At 30.3% G+C, this 21,273-nt stretch overlaps 1 long non-coding RNA gene across 2 annotated transcripts in view; it reads right to left on the bottom strand.

Annotated features, from left to right (window-relative positions):
• The window catches only part of LOC106684724 (uncharacterized), a 133,997-nt gene extending 119,525 nt beyond the window's left edge, over nucleotides 1-14,472 (bottom strand). The window contains exon 1 of one of the 2 annotated variants that reach the window (XR_001343731.2): nucleotides 14,431-14,472. This is a non-coding gene — a long non-coding RNA (uncharacterized lncRNA). The remainder of the gene's footprint in view (nucleotides 1-14,430) is intronic. The other variant, XR_001343730.1, reaches the window with a different exon arrangement.
• Nucleotides 14,473-21,273: the final 6,801 nt, after the last annotated feature.

The following is a 21,273-nucleotide window of genomic DNA, read 5'->3' as shown; positions in this document are numbered from 1 at the left end:
TTATTTATTTTCTGTCGACGTTTCGACCTACATTGTTGAGCTTCATTAAGGCTGAAAATATACAAAAAGATAAATTAAGGTAGGGATAAAATTATGTAAATATATGAGTAAAGAAAATTATATATAAATGAAAGAAAAGAAGAAATAAAATAGTATTAATATTAAAAAAAACGCAAAATATCAGGTTAAAAATGAACTCCTGTTCTAATTCATTTATTTTTTTCTTCATTTGTATATAATTTTCTTTTTACTTATATTTACATTATTTTATCCCTACCTTAATTTATCTTTTTGTATATTTTTAGCCTTAATGAAGCTCAACAAGCTACCTTAATTTACCTTTTTTTTATCTTGCTATCCTACTATGTCAAAATATTTTTAGTTCTTTTCGTATCTTTCTAGTCCTGATAAAGCACTACAAAGTCGCCCCACTTACAACGTGAGCAAATAAATAATAATTTATTTATTTGTTTATGGGGCAACTCCCGTACCAATAGAGTTAGCCTGTAAAGTACATAATTTAATAATCTTTGTAATTATAATTAAATAATATTAAAACAATGAACAAACTATTTGATTATTATATAAACTAATAACAAATCAGAATACCCTAATGATGAATTAAAAATCTTTTATATAATCTAATAACAAACTGTTAACTATCTTTTGTTTTATTTTGACTGCACCTCTGACCATATTCTTCATAATTAGTATTATTTTTCGTTGGCTCTTCATCCACATATTTTATTATCAAAACAAATAATGGGATAAATGAATTAAATTAAAAAAAACATACCTGAGAGAATACTGAAAAGGTAAAAAGAGAAAAAAAAATGTATTATGTATTAAAAATCAGTATGCACGCTAAAGAAAAATAAGTATTTTTTAAGATGGTAACTTATTTCAGATGGTTCAGCCTGAAAATACAAAAGAAAAACCCGATTGTAAACATTGATGTAGAACATGTGTGGAATTATGATATTTTAATCAAGTTTGGTTGTTATGATATTATTAATTGGAACTTAATGCGGGTATCGATAAACTTAACTTTAGGTGTTTAGCAGCAAAGTTTTCATTTTTTTTTTTTTGTTTGATGCGTTCCTCAATTTTTTTTCTGACAAATACATGCTTATCTATATTACATACATACGAATCAGACTGGTCCAAATTGTCATTGATTTCAGAAAAGTGATTAAGGATACTAGATGCAGAAATTCCTGATGTACAATACAACGGGGTCTTACAAGTTAATATGATATCCCAAATACCTCCCCTAATTAATCCCTCAGGATCATCCCCCGAGCACTAACCAGGGCTAAAAACCATAAGCAACTGCTAATGAGCAACTTTTGTGTTATTAGTGATAAGGACTCACTGTGGGAATTAAAGGACATAAATCGGGCAATTCTTTTTTGGCTTCACTCTACTCTAATTGTAAATACTGATTACGAGTTAAAAAAAGAAAAGAAAGAGGGGGTTAATTAAGCATTTTTTATCGTAATGGGAACTATTACAACAGAGAATTTTTTTTTGTATATATTTATATGTTTGTTTAAAAGGGAAACAAAAGGAATGATTTATAGTATAGGGGAGAAAATATAATTAGATATATAGATAAATAATGTGGTAAATATGAAGAATAAAAAAGAAAAATTACAATTTTTTTTTTTAATAACATTTAGAAATATGATAACAAAAAAATCATGTATTATTATTATATGTTATATATTTTGTTTATATGATGGCCCACCAATGTGAATGTAGAAATGAATTCAATACTTCATACGAAAACGGAATATTGAAACATAAAGGCGGTATTCTTGAACTACAACTTTTCAACTGACATCAATAGAACAGTGAACTCAAACATTAACCCCATATACCGATCACTCAGTAATTTCAACCTACTCAAACCTGAAGCATATCTAATATATAGGCAAAATTAAGGTGCATCGGCCAACAAGAACCGGGAAGAAAAAAAGGGAGTTATCTCACCCCAATTTTTTATTACTTTAATGAAAACTATAATTATTAGTCAAAATTGATGAGTCTGCCAAGTATAGGTAGGGGAGTCTCTAAACTATGCGTCCTAGAGAAAAAGTAACAGGATAACAAATTGAAGAGCACTAAACTCTGTATCGAATGAGTACTATAGCTTAATAAATAGTATGTACTAAACATTAAATAGTGTTAAGTCAAAAAACTTTTTCATTTTCAAATTTTATCGAAAACTTAGATATAGGACTTTATTTCAGTCCGCACTTAGTACTGAAACGCATTCCTGGCCCTAAAACACTTAAGTACAAGAGCCGGGAAGAAAAAAAGGCAATTATCTCACCCCAATTTTTGATTAATTTAATGAAAACTAGGTATAATTGCTAGTCAAAATTTATGAGTCTGCCAAGAGTATAGGTAGGGGGAATAAAAAAAATGGCGGCTGTTTCAAAACCTTAAAAAACACTAATTTTTCATTCGGAGCTCTATATCTTAAAAACTACCAACAACACTAGAAAACCTAGGAGCACATTATTTAAAGAAGAGTAAATTTGCTGAAATATTAGCCTTAAAGGAGCTATTTACGTCCAATAGTTCTCGATATATAGCTTTTTAAAAAGCAAAATTTCTTAAAAATCTACTGAAAGATTAGTAGTTAGTTAATTTATTTTGAGAAATCTATACCTCAGGAACTATGTGACGTACAGATGTCTATTAGCACTCAAATTAAAGCAAGTATAATGGACTATAAAAAAGTTTATGACCATTACCTTCGTAGGAATAGTAGTTTTCATGATATATGCTAAAATAAATTGATTTATAGTTGTTCCGACAATAAGTTTGATTTATGAAAATCTTCATTTCAGGAACCATTTGACGTACAGATGTCTCCCGGCGCTCAAAGCCGCTAAAGCTAGTTAAATTTACTACAAAATAGTTTATTATGTTTATCTTTGTAGGAGTAGTAGTTTTTATGATATTTGACAAAATAAACTCACAAAATGTAAATTTCTAATTATTCGTATAAAATGTTGGATTTTTGAAAAAAAAATATATCTCTAGATCCATAAGACGCACATATGTCTGCCAACACTCAAAATAAAGGAAATTTGACTTACTATAAAGTAGTTTAAATGTCACTTATCTTCGTAGGGGTAGTAGTTTTTATGATATTCACATATGAATATAAATTTGGCAAATGAAAATTTGTCCATACAACAATAAATCAATATATTTTTGCGAATTTCATGTAAACTATTACTCCTACGAAGATAAACATCATAAACTACTTTATAGCTCATTAAACTAGCTTTAATTTGAGTGCTAATAGACATTTGTACGTCAAATGGTTTTTGAGATATAGATTTTTCAAAATAAATTAACTAACTACTGATCTTTCAGAACGTCCCGTTCAACATTTTTATGAAATGTTGCTTTTTAAAAAGCTATATCTCGAAAACTATTGGACGTAAATAACTCTATTAGAGCTCATATTTTAGAAAATTTACTCTTCTTTAAATGACGTTCTCTTAGGTTTTCTTGTGTTGTTCCCTCTTTTTAAGATATAGAGCTCCGAATGATAAATTAGTTTTTTTTATTGCTGAAACAGCCGCCATTTTTTAATCCCCCCTACATATACTTGGCAGACTCATCAATTTTGATTAGTGGTTATACATAGCTTTCATTAAAGTAATCAAAAATTGGGATGAGATAAATGCCTTTTTTCTCCTATTGGGCTCTTGTACTAGTAGGAAACTCAAAGCACATCAAACTACACCATGGAAGCAAAATCATCACTTTCTAGGCAAACGAACTCTGTCCATTTTGCAGAAGTTATCTAAATAATGGTTTGTACCACATCCTCCTGCATTGTCCAACCTTTAAAGAAAATATACAATATATCTTAAAGCCACTCATATCCGTATCTTGCGATTTACAAAACAACGAAAATATATTGAACATTGATAGTGAAGCTAAAGAACAGACTCTATATTGAGATTGTAACAGTATGTAATAAGTTTGATTTTGTAAGTAGCATGTAAATAGTTTTTGAAGCCAATTAATATCTGTACTTATATTACGCTTTCGTTTATGTAAAATAATTCTCATTTTTTTTTAAGTTTAATTTAATGGAGTAATGAATATTATATTAATAGTTTTGTATTATCCAGTCTGTTTTATTTTTTCTTTATTGTTTTGTTATGAAGCACTCGTTTTATCTTTTGTTTATTGTTTATGTAATAGAGCACTGGTTTTGTTTTATAACTTTATTTTATGTAATGAATTTGTACAAGACTTTTTCTTTCACAAATAAAATATATTCTATTCTATTCTATACGAATCAGAAAATATTTTTACGAAAGTGCACTAGATCGCTCAAAAATGACAGAAAGCAATCATCCTAGAATGTTTGACGTCGAAGCACTCTGCCATAGAGCTCTGAATTGAATAAGATCGCTTAACAAATGCTAGGATATCTATTCCGAATGGTACCAGCTGTCGAACCACACAAAGAGAATCAATGGGTGCTTCCAGTTACAGCAACAGATGGGCAAACGAATACGTGACTAACCTTGTAATCTTAGAGCAGATCATACAGCCGCAAATGCCTTTCGACGTGAGATTTCTCTGTAGCTGGGGGCACATGAGTATTGTCTCACCACTTCCTTTTGTTGGATATTCTAGGGCAGCCTTTCTAATTGTACAGAAATTGTACAGAAATTCCAAAAATCCATAACTAAAATACAGAAGAAACAACAAGAAATTCTCTAATACACTACGTTCATATTAGTACAAGAGCCCAAGAGGAGAAAAAAAGGCAGTTAGTTATTTCACCCCATTTTCAATAAATTTAATTAATGAAAACTATGTATAATTACTATTAAAAATTAATGAGTATGCTAAGTATAGTGAGAGGGGAATAAAAAATGGCGGCTGTTTTAAAACGTTAAAAAAAGTTACTTTTTCATTCGGAGCTCTATATCTCTAAAACCACCTACAGCACCAGAAAACCTAAGAGATGACGTCCTCTCCTAAAGTAGAGTAAATTTGCTAAAATATGATCTCTGATAGAACTATTTACGTTGAACAGTTCTCGAGATATAGCTTTTTAAAAAGTAAAATTTCATAAAATTGTTGTAGAGAATGTACTGAAAGATCAGTAGAGTTTAATCGACTATAAAGTAGTTTATCTTTGTAGGAGTATTAGATTTCCTGGTATTTGTTAAAATATGTTGCTTTATAGCTGTTTGGGCAGTAAGTTTGATATATGAAAAAAGTGATTGAAAAAAATTTATACATTTTGAGTAATGCACCCATAAAGTGTAATTTTTTTTTATTAATAAATAAATCCAAGATTCCAATAACTCAGAAATTTCTCAGGGCGACACCGAACGTTTAAAAAAAACTGCATGTAAATCGGTTAAGAACTTTCGGAAATCTTAAATAAATAACACCAAAACATTAAATTTTTATGTATATAGATTTTTATGTGCATATTTATATTTTTTTTATCTACGACTAATTATTACAAACAATTTCATCTGCTGCATCCCAAGATTTTAATCCATTTAATTTTTAAAAAATCTGTTCTTGCCAGTATTAGTGTCAAAAATAAACATAAACATATATATTCACATGTTATAACAATAATTTGTATTTCCTTTTTTCCCGTTTTTCCTTCACAATCAATACTAGTCTACAAATATTAAATACAATACTAACCACAGATATTTCGTTTTATTTTATTTCATTCATTTTATTTTATTTATTTATTTAACAATTTAACAATTTCATTATATTTAACAATTTTATATCATTAACTTGAAAATTTTATTTTCACTCTCTCAGACCTCCCATTTCCAGTGATCCGCTATCCATGTTCGATCCGTAAAACAAATTTATGATCAGACAGCAATATAGAGTCAAATGAAGAAACACATAAATTGATGATGTATTATCCCCAGGAAATCCAAAATAATATTTTCCGCCAAGATCACAATATCCCCGATGCTAACACCTAGGCCTTCTACGAAGCTCCTTGTTCTATCTGGTATTGTTCCGCGAGATCCAAACCAGAGGCCTCTCACGGTGAACTCTCTCTCTCCGAAGGTCTCATAAAACAAATTCTGAAGAAATAAATCTTCAATTTGTATATACCCTTGTATAATACCAAAATGTTAGTTAATATCTTTTATTAATTTTCGATGATCCTGTATTGAAATAAATAAATTGAGTCCTGGCAAATGTTGAACCTGAAGATAGGTTAACAGGCAGAAACGTTGCGAACCATATTAATAAATTGTTGGTGAAGTATTGAGACCACAGCTTAATTTTAAAACAAAAAGAAGATGGCCTCGAGACCTTCTAGAGTAGAAATATGATTAGAGTACTACCAATGGGTAGTTTCTCTACATGTTTATGCTATATTAGAATTACTACACAAGTTATAGTTAACTAAAAAAAAAATGTGTTTAAAAAAAAATCAAATTTTAGAAAATAAAAATTACGATTCTCGAAACAAAGAAACAATAACGTTTTAATGAAACCAAATCGATATGCATACGAAAGAAAAACATGTTAAAACAGTTGCAAAATTTAACTCATGTATAACGGTAAAAATAACAAATTACAATTCCTTAATATATGGTTATGAGATTTCCTTCCGCCTTGTACAATTGGAGCAGGAAATCATAAAGGAGACGTTCAGGAATACCAAGCCAGGCGACTATGTTCCATAAGTAGACCGAGGTGTCAAGGGGAAGATAACGTAAAGTAAATCTTGTTAAAATAGGGTAGAAGCTGCTAATTGGAGGGTGATATATACGAGCATTTCCTTTAGTACCCGCATCTGGCATTGGAATGGGTTCTGAGTAGACCGGTGGAAGAACACGTGTATGAATGGAAGGTTAATGGGGAATAAGCTAGATAATGTTCTAGATAAAGTTGAAATGGAGGTAGTCCGAAGCGTTTATGGGAAGATCATTTGATAATTCTATCAAAAGTATTAATACAGTTATGAACTATGCATGGACTGTATAAAGTAGTGAGGATTACGGGGTTTCTGTGCTACAGTGACGTTTTTATAGAAATTAAAACTATTTTAGTCCAAAATATTCATAATTAAAAAAAAAAAGTCACGGAATTTTATAAGAAATTATTCATTTATAAAACTATGAAAAAAATTTGGCGTAATATTACTTTTTCCATTGGTAACAATTTTTTAAAAATTGAAAATATTTCCAATATTAGTTATAAAATTCAAAACGTTCTTTCTTGATTAATGCTATTTCATATTTTTTAAATAAATATTTTGTGCGATTGATTTCTTTAAAGAATTAGATTATAAATATTCATCACTATACTTTATATATCTTATTTTGTTCACTACCCCCACATTATTATTTTTTTTATATAGTATAAGTTTTAGTGCTTAGAAAGTTTTTAATTTTTAGGATAGTGTAGCGATATGTATGAATCATATAGTGCTTGTGAATAATAATAATATTTTTTATTTATTTTGGAACTTTTTCCTTTAGAATATTAATAATATTACATTCATCGTCAAGAGTATGATAAAAAATTTAAAAAAATAAATTTGAACTTCTAGAATATCGGAAAATATAAATGAAATAATAAATTAGAGAAGAAAAATAAATAAAAGAACAACAAAAAATAACAGGCTAATTTTAATATGTGAAATTAAAAAGAAAACAAACCAAAACCATATATCATCTCATAAATAATAACTAACTTCTAAGAATGTAAACGAATAAGAATTAAAAAGAAATGAACTAACAACATATAACAAAAAAGAACAATTAATGTTTATACACATATTTACAAGTGTAAAAGGGAAAGTGAAATCATCAAAGGTAGAAAAATAATAATAAATAAATAAGAAATTCGAAAAAATAAATAAATAAAATAAGTAATGTTCAAAATCTGGAGGAAATCAATAATATAGTTCTCAAAATGTGATTTTTTTTTCCACAGCTAAATTCAATTTGAAAATATCGTAGGCGTTTCTTTTGCGTCAATCAATTGATGGGAATGAATTTTATAAAGTTAAAATTATAAATATCACAACAATAAAAATATCATAAATAAATTGACTGCTTTGTAATTTTTAAAACTACTTAAAAAATATTTTAATTTCATAAAATATTGTAGGCATCTACTGCTATATTTTACCTGTTTCATAAATGAAAGTTGTAAAATAAAATTGATGGCAACAGTCGTTCAGTATTTTTTAAGGAAACCTTACCAAGGTACAACGTTGTTTCATTTCGTATTTATGTCATTTTTACCCAACTTAATTAAAATACCACTACTAATTAAAGTACTAAAAATGTAGGAATGATATATCATTTTGATAAATAAAACGAGAATTCCTCTCGTATTCAATCCTTACAATCCAAAATTCTTCGTAAAATCCTCAATGCTCCTTACTTTGTCACAAATAAAATCATACATAAAGACCTTAATGTTCGCTATGTAACCGATCTACCCCGAACCAGATATCACTCCTTCCATTATAAACTCTCTAACCACTCAAACCCCCTAGTTTCTAATCTTGCATCCTCTTCCATTCCTGACAATCCTCCGAGGCGCCTGAAAAGAAGATGGCCACGAGACCAGCTAATGTAAAATGTCATTAGAGTGCTACCAATGGGTAGTTTCTCTACACGCCTGTAACAATCCAATTTAACTTAGATCAGATTTACTAAATGTATTATAATGTACAGTTGTAAATAGCAATAAATAAATATTAAAAAAAAAATGTTACTGTGTAATATTGCGTTCTTTCTTATATTTATAATAATAATAATAATAATAATGTTTATTTATTCTGGGACTGATCCCTTTTGAATAATATTACAGGCGACAAAATTAGGCTTTAGAACCTTACAGTAAAATACAAAATAAAAATGAAATTGTAAACCATCATAAAATATAATGAAAATAATTAGTTAGGAATGATATTTAATGAACAAAAATAATTAACAGAATATATAAAATAAAAATATAACAAATAAAATAATAAAACATATGTCATACATTAGGTGACTTCTAATAATAAAAAAACAAGCAAATACAAAATGATAAATAATAAAATACAAGTGAACTAAAAATAATAAATGAAAAGGTAAAATTTCTACTAATATGCATGTTTACAAGTTTAAACAAAAATTAATAAACATGGACATATATAATGATAATAAAAATCAAAGAGCTCATTCAAACCATATTTACAAATCAAAAAACACTAAAAAAATTAAAAACAAAACAAAATTAAACTTTAAGTGTACTAAGATCAATACATTTTAATTTTCGTCAGAAAACAAAATATGCTTGTCAGAAATGTTACATTTGCTTATGAATTAATGAAAGAGGTAATTGGTTTCTGAAGAAACTGATCATGACTACTAATCTACTAATTAAAAAATTATAATTTTTGTAATTATAATATTTTTAAAAAAATATGGGGATGAATAACTCATTCCGTCGTGTACATTGATGTATATATTACCTCATAGCACTATCAAACAGCATAGAAGTAGTAATATCAAATAAACACAGAACCGTCCAAAAACACTTGAAATTTATAATAATTATTCCTTTTTTCAGCTAAACAAATGACAGAGTGCTACAAGGGATAAAGCTCCAGAGGTTGACTAATCTTCATACTTTCTTATGTTTAAAACTTCGTACCCGGACTTTCAACAAGACCACGTCATTATGACAGTTTGAAAGCATTTCTGTGTTCCCTTACGCTAACAGTAAAATGAATAAGTAGTGAGGACTAATTAACAAAAAGAGACCTGGAATATATTATACCACCTGGAATGAGAACCACATTAGGGAAACATTACAATATGCAATCGGTTCTGATCAAATGCTAATTCCTTATGCAAGTAATGTTATTACATAGAGCATGGGTTTAATTGAAAAATTAGTAAAGATATTTTTTTCCAACTCCAAATTAATTACTAAGAGGTATCCACCTGGAGGCCAGATTTGTGACAGTTGATGAAAGACTGACAATAATTTTTGAAGATTGTGTTTTTTACATCAGAAGATTCAATGAACTGGATATACTAACAAATGAGTAAAAGTATCTAAAAAAAAAATCTTTTTTGACTAAACAAGAATTGCTTGTAAATATGTAATATATACCATTTTTTATTCTTTCAATTTATTTATTCATTTTTTTATTTATTTATTTTATGAATTTTGAAAAAAAAATACTATCTTTCTATGATATTATATCATATAAAAATATGTAATTTTTATTTGTCCAATCACGGATTGATCAGTATGCTGTGTAATGTGGCAACCCGATGTATTTGGGCAGCATGAATGAATAAAGCATTTCTTTCATTAAATAAGTAATATACATAAACTGTAATAGACCAGCGAACAAAGCCTTCTCCCTGTCAAGAATACTTAAATCCCGAAAAATCTCTAAAAATGCCATGATAAAGCCAGCTCTGATGCGGTCTGAGATAAAAGCCTAGAGGAGAAGAACTAACAGTAAACTGCTAGCAGAGACTGGTCAGTCAATATCTCATTATATGAAGGCAAGGAGTTCAAGATAGGCCGGACATGTGGCTTGAAGCAATCTATCAGGACGCCTCTTCACAATGAATGGACCAAGTTAGGGCCAAAAATAAGATGGATAGACAGAATCGACAATGATGGAAAGCATGCAGAAAACTGGAGTGCACTAGCCCAAGATAGGCAGTTGTGTCAAGATAGTTATAGCGGCTAAAGATCTACAAGTTCTGTAGAGACAACTGAAAAAAAATATATTTATTTTTATGTATAGGAAGATGGTCAGGGTTGCGGTCAAAGGAGAAACAAAAATAGTTTACAACTATTTATTTTCCGACGTTTCGCCCCACTTTGCAGGGCTTCATCAGGGCTAAAAAGATACAAAATGATACAATGATAAGATCATGTCAGGACATGTTCTTTGCTCATTTATTATCATTTATTTTTTTTTTTATTTATAATAGTTCTTTCATGACGTTTATTTAATCTATTTTTTTTTTTTTTTTTAGTGTTTATAAAAATAATATTTTATTGTTATATAATATTATACTTTATAGTTTTTTTTTAAAAATAGATTAAATAAACGTTATGAAAGAATAATTATAAGTAAATGATAATAAATGAGCAAAGAACATGTCCTGACATGATCTTATCATTGTATCATTTTGTATCTTTTTAGCCCTGATGAAGCCCTGCAAAGTGGGGCGAAACGTCGGAAAATAAATAGTTGTAAATTATTTTTGTTTCTCCTTTGACCGCAACCCTGACCATCTTCCTATACATCAATTTTTACGGTCAACTATATATACATTTATACAATATTTATTTTTACTTGGAATTATTATCAATTTATTTATATCTTAAGGGTAGAAGAATAATATAAAAAATAACGTGATTCCTAGTCGCTATAATACCACCTCCCTATTCATGGTTAGCACCCCACCGAATCGTTGTCAGGTATTATTTCGCGGGAGGATGAAAGAGGGAGTCGGATGGCTATGCGCCAACTTCTTCTCTTGCCTCATTATTAAGCCACTGTTTGGCCTCTCCTTCCTCGCTGCAGTATTCTGAGCTTTCTGCCTTTATAAACTTCTTACCCCAAAACAGCTCTCCTATCCTCCTGCTAATCCATCTTCAAATTAACCAGGTATTTCTGAATTGATTTCTGTCCAAGTGTCCTGTCTACCTGCTCTTTTGGGAAATCCGGGACTGAAAGACGCATTTTCAAATGTTAGGGAAGCATACATGGGACACGACAACTCTCCGTCTAACTTATAGCGGACTTGATAGGCCCTGCGGCAAACATGCCCAGCAAGAGTTGCGTGAGTTAATAGCCAAGCTCCCCATGTTTCCAGTCCATCCATGTTCACAAAGTCGGTAATCAGGCGGTGGGTTTATCCAATATTATAGTGTGGGATCCAACACAAGATGGAGGATTCCACGGTCTCTGGCGCATAGTGAGTCAAGGTACATGGATGAAAAAGTCTTAAGTGTATTTTTCAAGCCATGAAGCTATCATCAAGGGAATAAGGAGATGCCGGAACATTCCAGGCTTGAATTCGTTTGAAATGATATCATCTTTTTTATTTTTTTCTACAAGATTCACCAATTTGAAATCGTTTTTGTCCCTTTGTAGGTACTTTTGCAGTCTGTGAAAATATTTGAAACGAGTAAAGTATGATCAACTTAAACTAGCACAAAATTTCATAGTAAAGGATATTACAACTATTTTTGGTAGACTGAAGGAAAAAACTTTTCATCCGCTGTTGCTCTTTCTTTCTTTTTTTTTTTTTTTAATAATTTATTTATTGATATTTACAACTGTATACACATGTATACAACAAGTAAATTTGCTGTAGGTGACATAGTGAGATGATAAAAACATGTGGAGAATCTACCCACTGATAGAACTCCAATTACATTTCAAGAGGAGAAGATCTCGAGGCCATCTTCTTTTCAGACACCTAGGAGGATTATTAGGTAATGAAGGAAAATCCAGGTTAGAAACAAGTGGATTTGGGTGGTTGAGAAATTTATTATGGAAGGAACGGTATCTGGTTCTGGCCAAATCGGCAACATATGGAACATTGATTTGGGATTTGGGTGGCTGTTGCTCTTTTATCCTGTGAATTTATTTCCACAGTTCACACGATTTTAAGAAAATTCATGGTACGATACAATTTGAACGAGTTAAAAAAATGTTTGCTACCATTTCTCTTGAAGAATAATACAGATCCGCAAACATCTAATTATAATAATACCAGTAGATGAGATCGAGATAATTTACACACTATCTTACAAGCTAGAGTACTTCTAACTATTCGGAAAATCGATTAAACCACGAAAATACATTCACCAGTTAGTGAGATATAAGAGGAACAGTTATTGAAAACTTGGAAAATTTCTACAATCATTTTCCATTTACGCTTCTTCTAAGCAATCGGAAAATCTTTGATCCATATGTTGACTTTAACCGAAATCGTTAAAGCCGTTTTCGAGAAAAATTGTAAAATCGAATATGTAAAGTTGTATATCCGGTAAGTAGATGATAGCAGAAAAGTTGTGGTAATGTCTCAGTCATCTCATACGTAATTTCACTTTCATACGACTTTTTGGATTGGGCTGTTTACAGTCATTAAAAACGTGTTTTTCCGTTGAAAACTCAGATTCGAAATTTTTCACGCTCAAAATATTTCCTATCACTATATATTTCTAATATAAGTAAATGAAATTAATGCTTTAAACGTATTCTGTATACATGGTTTCTATACAATGAGAAAGATTTTTTCTAATAAAAATAAAATTATTAAAACTGTAATCTGGTTTAGGGGTGTAGTATTTTATATATATAGTAATTTGTAAGGAAGCACTTTTACTAGACCAACGGTAGTGAAATGAGGTGATTTGATCAGAATCCTTTTTGCCCGCTAGATTTTCCCAACTAAGGGTTATTTTTACCCACTTTATGAGACTGAGTGGACACCAGTGGGCTCCCAAACCCACAGGGCTGATTCACGGTCACAGTGAAACAGAAAATAATTATCTGCTACAGACTGATTTGAATCCGGGTCCTTAGAGTTAGTAGTACAGTGCCTTACCAATGAGCTGTACCCAAACCCAAACTTTATTTTTTTTTTAATGTAATAATCACAATTAACTATAAATTATCTGGACATACGGAGTTGAGCTTTGGGGCTCCACTAAACCATCAAATTCCTCCAGAATCCAATCCTTACAGTCCAAAATCCTTCGTAAAATCCTTAATGCTCCTTACTTTGTCACAAATCAAGTCATCCATAAGGACCTCAATATTCCATATGTTGCCGATTTGGCCAGAACCAGTTACCGTTCCTTCCATAATAAACTTCTCAACCACCCAAATCCACTTGTTTCTAACCTGGCTTCTCCTTCATTACCTAATAATCCTCCTAGACGTCTGAAAAGAAGATGGCCTCGAGATCTTCTTCTCTTGAAATGTTATTGGAGTTCTATCAGTGGGTAGATTCTCCACATGTTTTTATCATGTTACTATGTTTTTATCACCTACAGCAAATTTACTTGTATATATGTGTATACAGTTGTAAATATCAATAAATAAATTATTAAAAAAAACAAACTATAAATTAATATTTTACTAAATCATATAGGTCTTTTTCGTTTCGTTGTAATCGAAAGAAATTTTGTTTTTAATTGAAAAAATATCTATACGTGATTTTGAGATATATTTTATCATTGTTCGTATCATTTCCTACAGAGGCATTAGTTTAATTTTATTAATTATTTCATATTACTACACATGCTGAGAAAAACTTCTTTCATGGCTGAATCAAGTATATTATTTTTCAAAGTAAACATAAAAAAAAATATAATAAAACTCACCTACATAGTAAATTGAGACAGGCTTAAGAGAGATCTGCAACTGAAATTATCAAATTGTTAGTAAATGAAAATAATTTTATATTATATGAAATTACTAAGTCTAGTTTGAATTTAAGTTTCATATAACATTTTTAATATTAATGCATTTATATTTGAGAAGGTAGCCGATAAAAACCATGACACCGTACCTATACAACTAACTTGCTTCAGAAATCATACCCACAGAGGTTTACCTATGAAATACAACAATTTGAGCCCCAAAAAAATATGCTTAGTCTGTCCGTAACTGAATATGTAATTTTTTTTTTAGCGAACGGGTTCCAATTTTCCTGTCAAAAATTGCACCAAACATGAAAAATGGAAACACCATAACTTTATTTTTATATTTTCACCAAGTAATTTCAAAAATTACTGTTTTGAGTTTAAAAATTTTAATCTAGGCAAACGATTAACCTGGAATCCTTGCACAAGACTGAAAAGACAGGAAACTGCACGTCGATTTGGACTATTACAGCACTTACTAGACAAACGGTTTAAACTTCTAACTCATTACAAAAGACTGATCTATATCTATATCTATCTAGACCTTAATGTTCCCTATGTAACCGATCTAGCCCGAACCAGATATCACTCCTTCCATTATAAACTCTCTAACCACTCAAACCCCCTAGTTTCTAACCTTGCATCCTCTTCCATTCCTGACCATCCTCCGAGGCAAAGAAGATGTCCATGAGACCTGTTAATGTAAAATGTCATTAGTGTGCTACCAATGGGTAGTTTCTCTACAGGCCTGTAACACTCCATTTTAACTAAGATCAAATTTACTGAATGCATTATATAATATACAGCTGTAAATTTAGATAAGGATATTAAAACATAATGTATCCATAAATAATAATATTAAAAACGTAATCATGTTTAAAATATCCCCATACAAGACTGAAAAGACAGGAAACTGCACGCCGATTTCGACTGTTACAGCAATTACTAGACAAACGGTCTAAACTTCCAATTCATTACAAAAGACTGATCTACTTGACAATTATGGGTTGGACATACCTTCGAATTCCCATCGTATCCTATCCTTACAATCCTAAATCCTTCGTAAAGTCCTCAATGCTTAAATAAAATCATACATAAAGACCTTAATGATCCATATGTAACCAATCTAGCCGAACCATATGTCATTCCTTCCATTATAAACTCCCTAACCACCCAAACCCACTAGTTCCTAACTTTGCTTCCTTTTCCATTCCTGACAATCCTCCGAGGCGTCTGAAAAGAAGATGGACACGAGACCTCTTGATGTAAAACCTCATTAGAGTGCTACCAACGGGTAGGTTCTCTACACGCCTATATCACTCCGTAATAATTTACATCACATTTACTAAATGTATAATTATGTACAGTTGTAAATTCCAATAAAGATAATTTAAAAAAAAAAATGTTTGAAATAATTAACAACGGAACCATTGCAGAATTAACTTAATTATAACAAAGAGGTAGAGGAGAGATAAATGGGTTTGGCCTCAGGGGAAAGTTTGTTACGAAAGAGGTGGTGTGGTCAGTAGATTGATAACGAGCCATAACCGCCAGCGAGGACCACTTTTGTCGTCCCCCTCCCCTCCTGCCCCCACCTGAACTTATTTAGTCAATGGGTAACAGAGTTAGTGCACTATAGCCACTCGCTGGGACAGGCAGTAACTTCCTCCTTAGCTACTGACCAGGCCGCTACTGCATTAACAATATTGTTAAGGCCCCTCTTAATATTCTATGAATATTTATAGATATAGATTGGGCCCACTAGCTACACAGATGAGTGGCTTTACAAACGCTAATTCCCATTTTCCCGTAGGACAGGGCTGAAATTGATGTTCTTTTTTATTCTCATTTTCAACGGCTTGAAGTGATTGACTACCAAAAAAAAAAAAAAAATTTTTTTAAAAGAAAGACAGTAATATAGTGTGTTAAAAAAAAAATGGCATGCTGAAAAATTAATCGTGCGATTTGTAGACTAAAAATTTTAATTTGTATCAATCTCATTATACTTTGTAGCCATCATAATGCATTTTATCATTATTTTTTATTTTTTCTGGACACTGATTCACTCTAAAAGTCACTAAAAAAAAAATCGATTCTAATTTCATAACAGAAGAATAATCAGTTATATACAATAAATGAGTAGCACGTTGAAGTAATTGAAAATACAAAAAAAAAATTTAAAATACAGACAGTAATACAGTGTGTTAAAAAAAAAAATGGTATGCTGAAAAATTAATCGTGCGATTTGTAGACTAAACATTTTAATTTGTATCGATTTCATTATACTTTATTGCCATCATAATGCATTAATGGTTAAAAATTAGTGTATTTTATTTGTTCATTCTTAGATTATACCAATAGATGTTGCTATAGGGTCGAATTGAAGGATTATTTTTTCTGGACACTAATTCACTCTAAAGCTCACTAAAAAAAAATCGATTCTAATTACATAATAAAAGAATAATCAGTAATATACAGTAATTGAGTAGAACGTTGAAGTGGTTGACTACAAAAAAAAAATTAACATACAGACAGTAATATAGTGTGTTAAAAATAAATGGCATGCTGAAAAATTAATCCTGAGATTTATAGACTAAAAATTTTAATTTATATCAATCTCATTATACTTTGTAGCTATCATAATGCGTTAATGGTTCAAAATTACTGTATTTTATTTGTTCATTCTTAGGTTATACCAATAGATGTCGCTATAAGGTCGAATTGAAGAATTATTTTTTTCTGGACACTAATTCACTCTAAAGGTCACTAAAAAAAAATCGATTCTAATTTCATAATAAAAGAATAATCAGTAATATACAATAAATGAGTAAAAAGTTTAAGTGATTGACTACAAAAAAAAAAAATTAAATACAGACAGTAATATTGTCTGTTAAAAAAAAATAGCATGCTGAAAAATTAATCGTGTCATTTTTAGACTAAATTATTTGTTCATTCTTAGACAATACCAATAGATGTCGCTATAATGTCGAATAGAAGGATTATTTTTTTCTGGACACTAACTCACTCTAAAGGCCACCAAAAAAATAAATAAAAAATCGATTCCAATTTCATAATAAAAGAATACTCAGTAATATACAATAAATGAATAGAACTTTAATAATAATACAATAAAAATAAATTTATTGCAGCTTTATAAGTACTGGAGATTGTTATTAATAGTATGAATTAGGATCCTGGGAACAAGAGCACTTCATTACATCATTCAATTAGCTCTGTGAACCATGATTAACACCCCCTGGCTTTTTTGCAGTGTCTAATTACACCATCACACAATGTTGCAAAGAAAATAATGTTTTAATAATAGCAGTGTTTTTAGTAAATGACGATATTGAATGTCGTCAAAACATCTATCTATACATATAATAGATTGGGGGGGGGGGGGGATTTTGCAGTTTGTATTTTTTTTTAATATGGTGTAAGCAGAAAATCCCAAATAACATTATACACATAATAATAAAATAATATATTACACGGTGATCACTAAACAAATTTTTATATAATAGAGAGATGTAAAATGCATAAAAAATATAATATATACACAATTTTTTTTTTAATATTTTTTTATTGCTATTTACAACTGTACATTTTAATACATTAAGTAAATATACATAATTAAACTTACATAAATACTTGGGGTCCCATCTCTTCCAAACATAACACCTCAGCTCCTAACATCATTTAATTTTCCCTTCCTTTTTTAATACGATATTTGAATTTTTGAATTGTTTAAGCTTTTTACTAACAACTAGTAAAACAATTGATTTTCGAGACTTATAACATTGGCACAGTATGATAAATTTAAATTACATGTTATACTACACAGACGTTCTAAATTATTGCACAAACAGAAACTTAACGTATATAATTACTAACCACTCTACGTTTCAAACGAGACCATTCACACCGAACTACGCATTCCGACTGTAACGGACCACATTCATATGATTTACAAACGGTTTCACAGCACGCTACATGGGCATTTCAATAAATTTATACGACAGATGGCAACACATGACATACCTGACGTAACTCGGCTTAGGCTGAAGAGGAGTTGGATACGGGACCTCCTAGTGTAATAAAATAATTTACTTAACGTTAGGAGGATGCACCACTGGGTGTTATCTCCCTCATGCCAACTCATGCCGTACCTGGATATTTGTTGGTTGTAACATCTCATTTGCTGGTTGTAAAGAACATTTACAGGTGCAAAAAAAAAAAAACTGCTTGTTAGTAATATATGGTTTATTCTATTTTTTTCCCTTTATATATTTTCGTTTTTTTAACCTTCAGGTTACTTAAAACATATAGGTAAATTTTGAATTTCCACTTCCTGAAATCCTCACACAAGGCTGAAAAGACAAGAAACTGTAAGTCGATTTCGACTATTTACAGCACTTACTGGACAAACGATCTAAACTTCCAATTCATTACAAAAGGTTGATCTACATGACAACCATAAGGCCTATCTGGAAATAGCTTCGAATTTCTCTCGTATCTAATTCTTACAATCAAAAATCCTTCTTAAAATCCTCAATGCTCCTTACTTTCTCACAAATAAAATCATACATAAAGACTTTAATGTTCTTTCCATTATAAACTCCCTAACCACCCAACCCACTACTTTCTAACTTTCCTTTCTCTTTCATTCCTGACAATCCTCCGAGGCATCTGAAAAGAAGATAGCCATGAGACCTGCTAATGTATCACTTCATTATAAACTAAAATCAAATTTGATGGATGTATATATATGAATATACAGTTGTAAATAGCAATAAATAAATAATAAAAAAATGTTTCTAGTTTTGAAAAGTAGGAAAACTAAAAAAAAAAATCTACACAATAAAAAGAAAAAAGTTTAATAAAAAAAAACAGCCAAATACATAAATAAACATCAACTACAAAAAATAAATAAATAGGTTTTGTACAATTCAGGTTTTAATATTTGGTCTTCATGACACAGGTATACTATCTGTAAACAGCGACCCTACTAATGCATCACAAACACTACAGACACACATAACATCCATTGAAGAATGGTGTCCAAACTGGAGAATCAAAATAAATCCTGACAAATCCCACCAAATCACCTTTACTCTCCGTCGTAAACCTCTACCCTCCTGTCCTACAGTATCCTTTCTAAATACTCCACTAACGCCTGTCGAACAGATTCGATACTTAGGACTCCATCTTGACCAGAGACTAACTTGGAATCCACACACAAGACTGAAGCGACAAGAAACTGCTCGTAGATTCTGATTGCTATAGCATTACTTGACAAACGCTCTAAGCTTCCCATTCACTACAAAAAATTATTATACACTACGATAATCAGACCAATTTGGACATATGGAATTGAGCTCTGGAGCTCTACCAAACCATCCTCCCGCATCCAATCCTTATAATCCCAAATCCTACGTAAAATCCTTGAGGCTCCTTATTACGTTACAAATAAACTTATCCACTGTTACGGATTTAACGCAAAACAGATATGCGTCTTTTCATTCCAAACTCCTTACCCAACCTAACCCATTAATTCTTAATCTTTCATCCTTAACAATCCCTGATAATCCTCCTAGGCGTCTGAAAAAAAGATGGCCACGGGACCTTCTAATTTAAATTAGTGCTTGAAGTACAACCAATGGGTGGTTCCTTCCCAAGATTTTCAAGTGTAAATGAAACATTCTACATATTTACTTATTTTGTACAGATGTAGATTACATTAAATAAATAAATATTTTGTTTTAGCATGTTTGGTACATATGTGAGTGTATCTTCTTAGTGATGCCTTGTTGTTCCCTATGTTCTGTACTAACGGGTTGTAGGAAATGGAAGTAAGAGAAAAAAAATTTGTATGTCAGTAGGTGTACTCTTTAATCATCGGGAGACTTACAGGAGACATGCTTGAAATTCTGGTGTATCGGAGATAGTTGTTTGCTACCCACATACTTTTTTTTTAATGATCTCTAACTTCATTTATTTAGAGTCACATATAAAACTCTATGCAGGAGCAGACTAAGTTATTATTAGGAAGATTTAATAAAGAAATAAAAAATTAAATTATATCATTTAAATTATATTTAATTTTTACTAAATCAGACATTTCATAATGTTACTATTATTATAATATTTGTATATCTCCTTCTTTTATTTCACTTATTCGAAGTTAAAACCGTTCACGGTCCCTCCCCTCCACTTTGTTTACTTCTGATATTCTACCAGTTTCGTATTGACCACAGCAGAAACAGTTGGGAGGTCCTGATTTGTTCTTCATTCATTTATGATTATTATTATTATTATTACTTTTATTGTATTTATTCTTTCTCGACCTTTATGTAATCTTAACTTACCTTTTTTCTGTTTTTTAGTGTGTTAAATTTTGTATTCTCATTACTACTTCTCTATTTTATGTGTTATTACGTCTCCTTTTCACTATAACTTAGTAGTTTGCGTAATATTTTATATTCTTATTATTGTCTATCTTATATTTATACTATTTTATTAACCCCTTTCTTTCATGTATATATTTTTTGTTTTCACTCATATTTATATAATTTAAACCCTACCTTAATTTTCCTTTTGTATTTTATCCTATTATGTCAAAATATTTTTAGTTAATTTTTTTGTATTTTTTTAGCCCAGATGAAGGTCTACAAAGTGGAGCGAAACGTCGGTAAATAAATAGTTGTTAACTATTTTAATTTTCATATGACCACATCCCTTCTTCTTCATAATTTGATTTATTATGGTCAATTATTTATATATATATTATATATAAAAAGT

This window comes from Halyomorpha halys, unplaced genomic scaffold (genome assembly GCF_000696795.3).
Source record: "Halyomorpha halys isolate HHAL.00 unplaced genomic scaffold, Hhal_1.1 Scaffold606.1, whole genome shotgun sequence".
NCBI lineage: Eukaryota > Metazoa > Arthropoda > Insecta > Hemiptera > Pentatomidae > Halyomorpha > Halyomorpha halys.
Note: the sequence above shows the minus strand (reverse complement) of the source record. Positions and strands in the feature narration are given on the sequence as shown.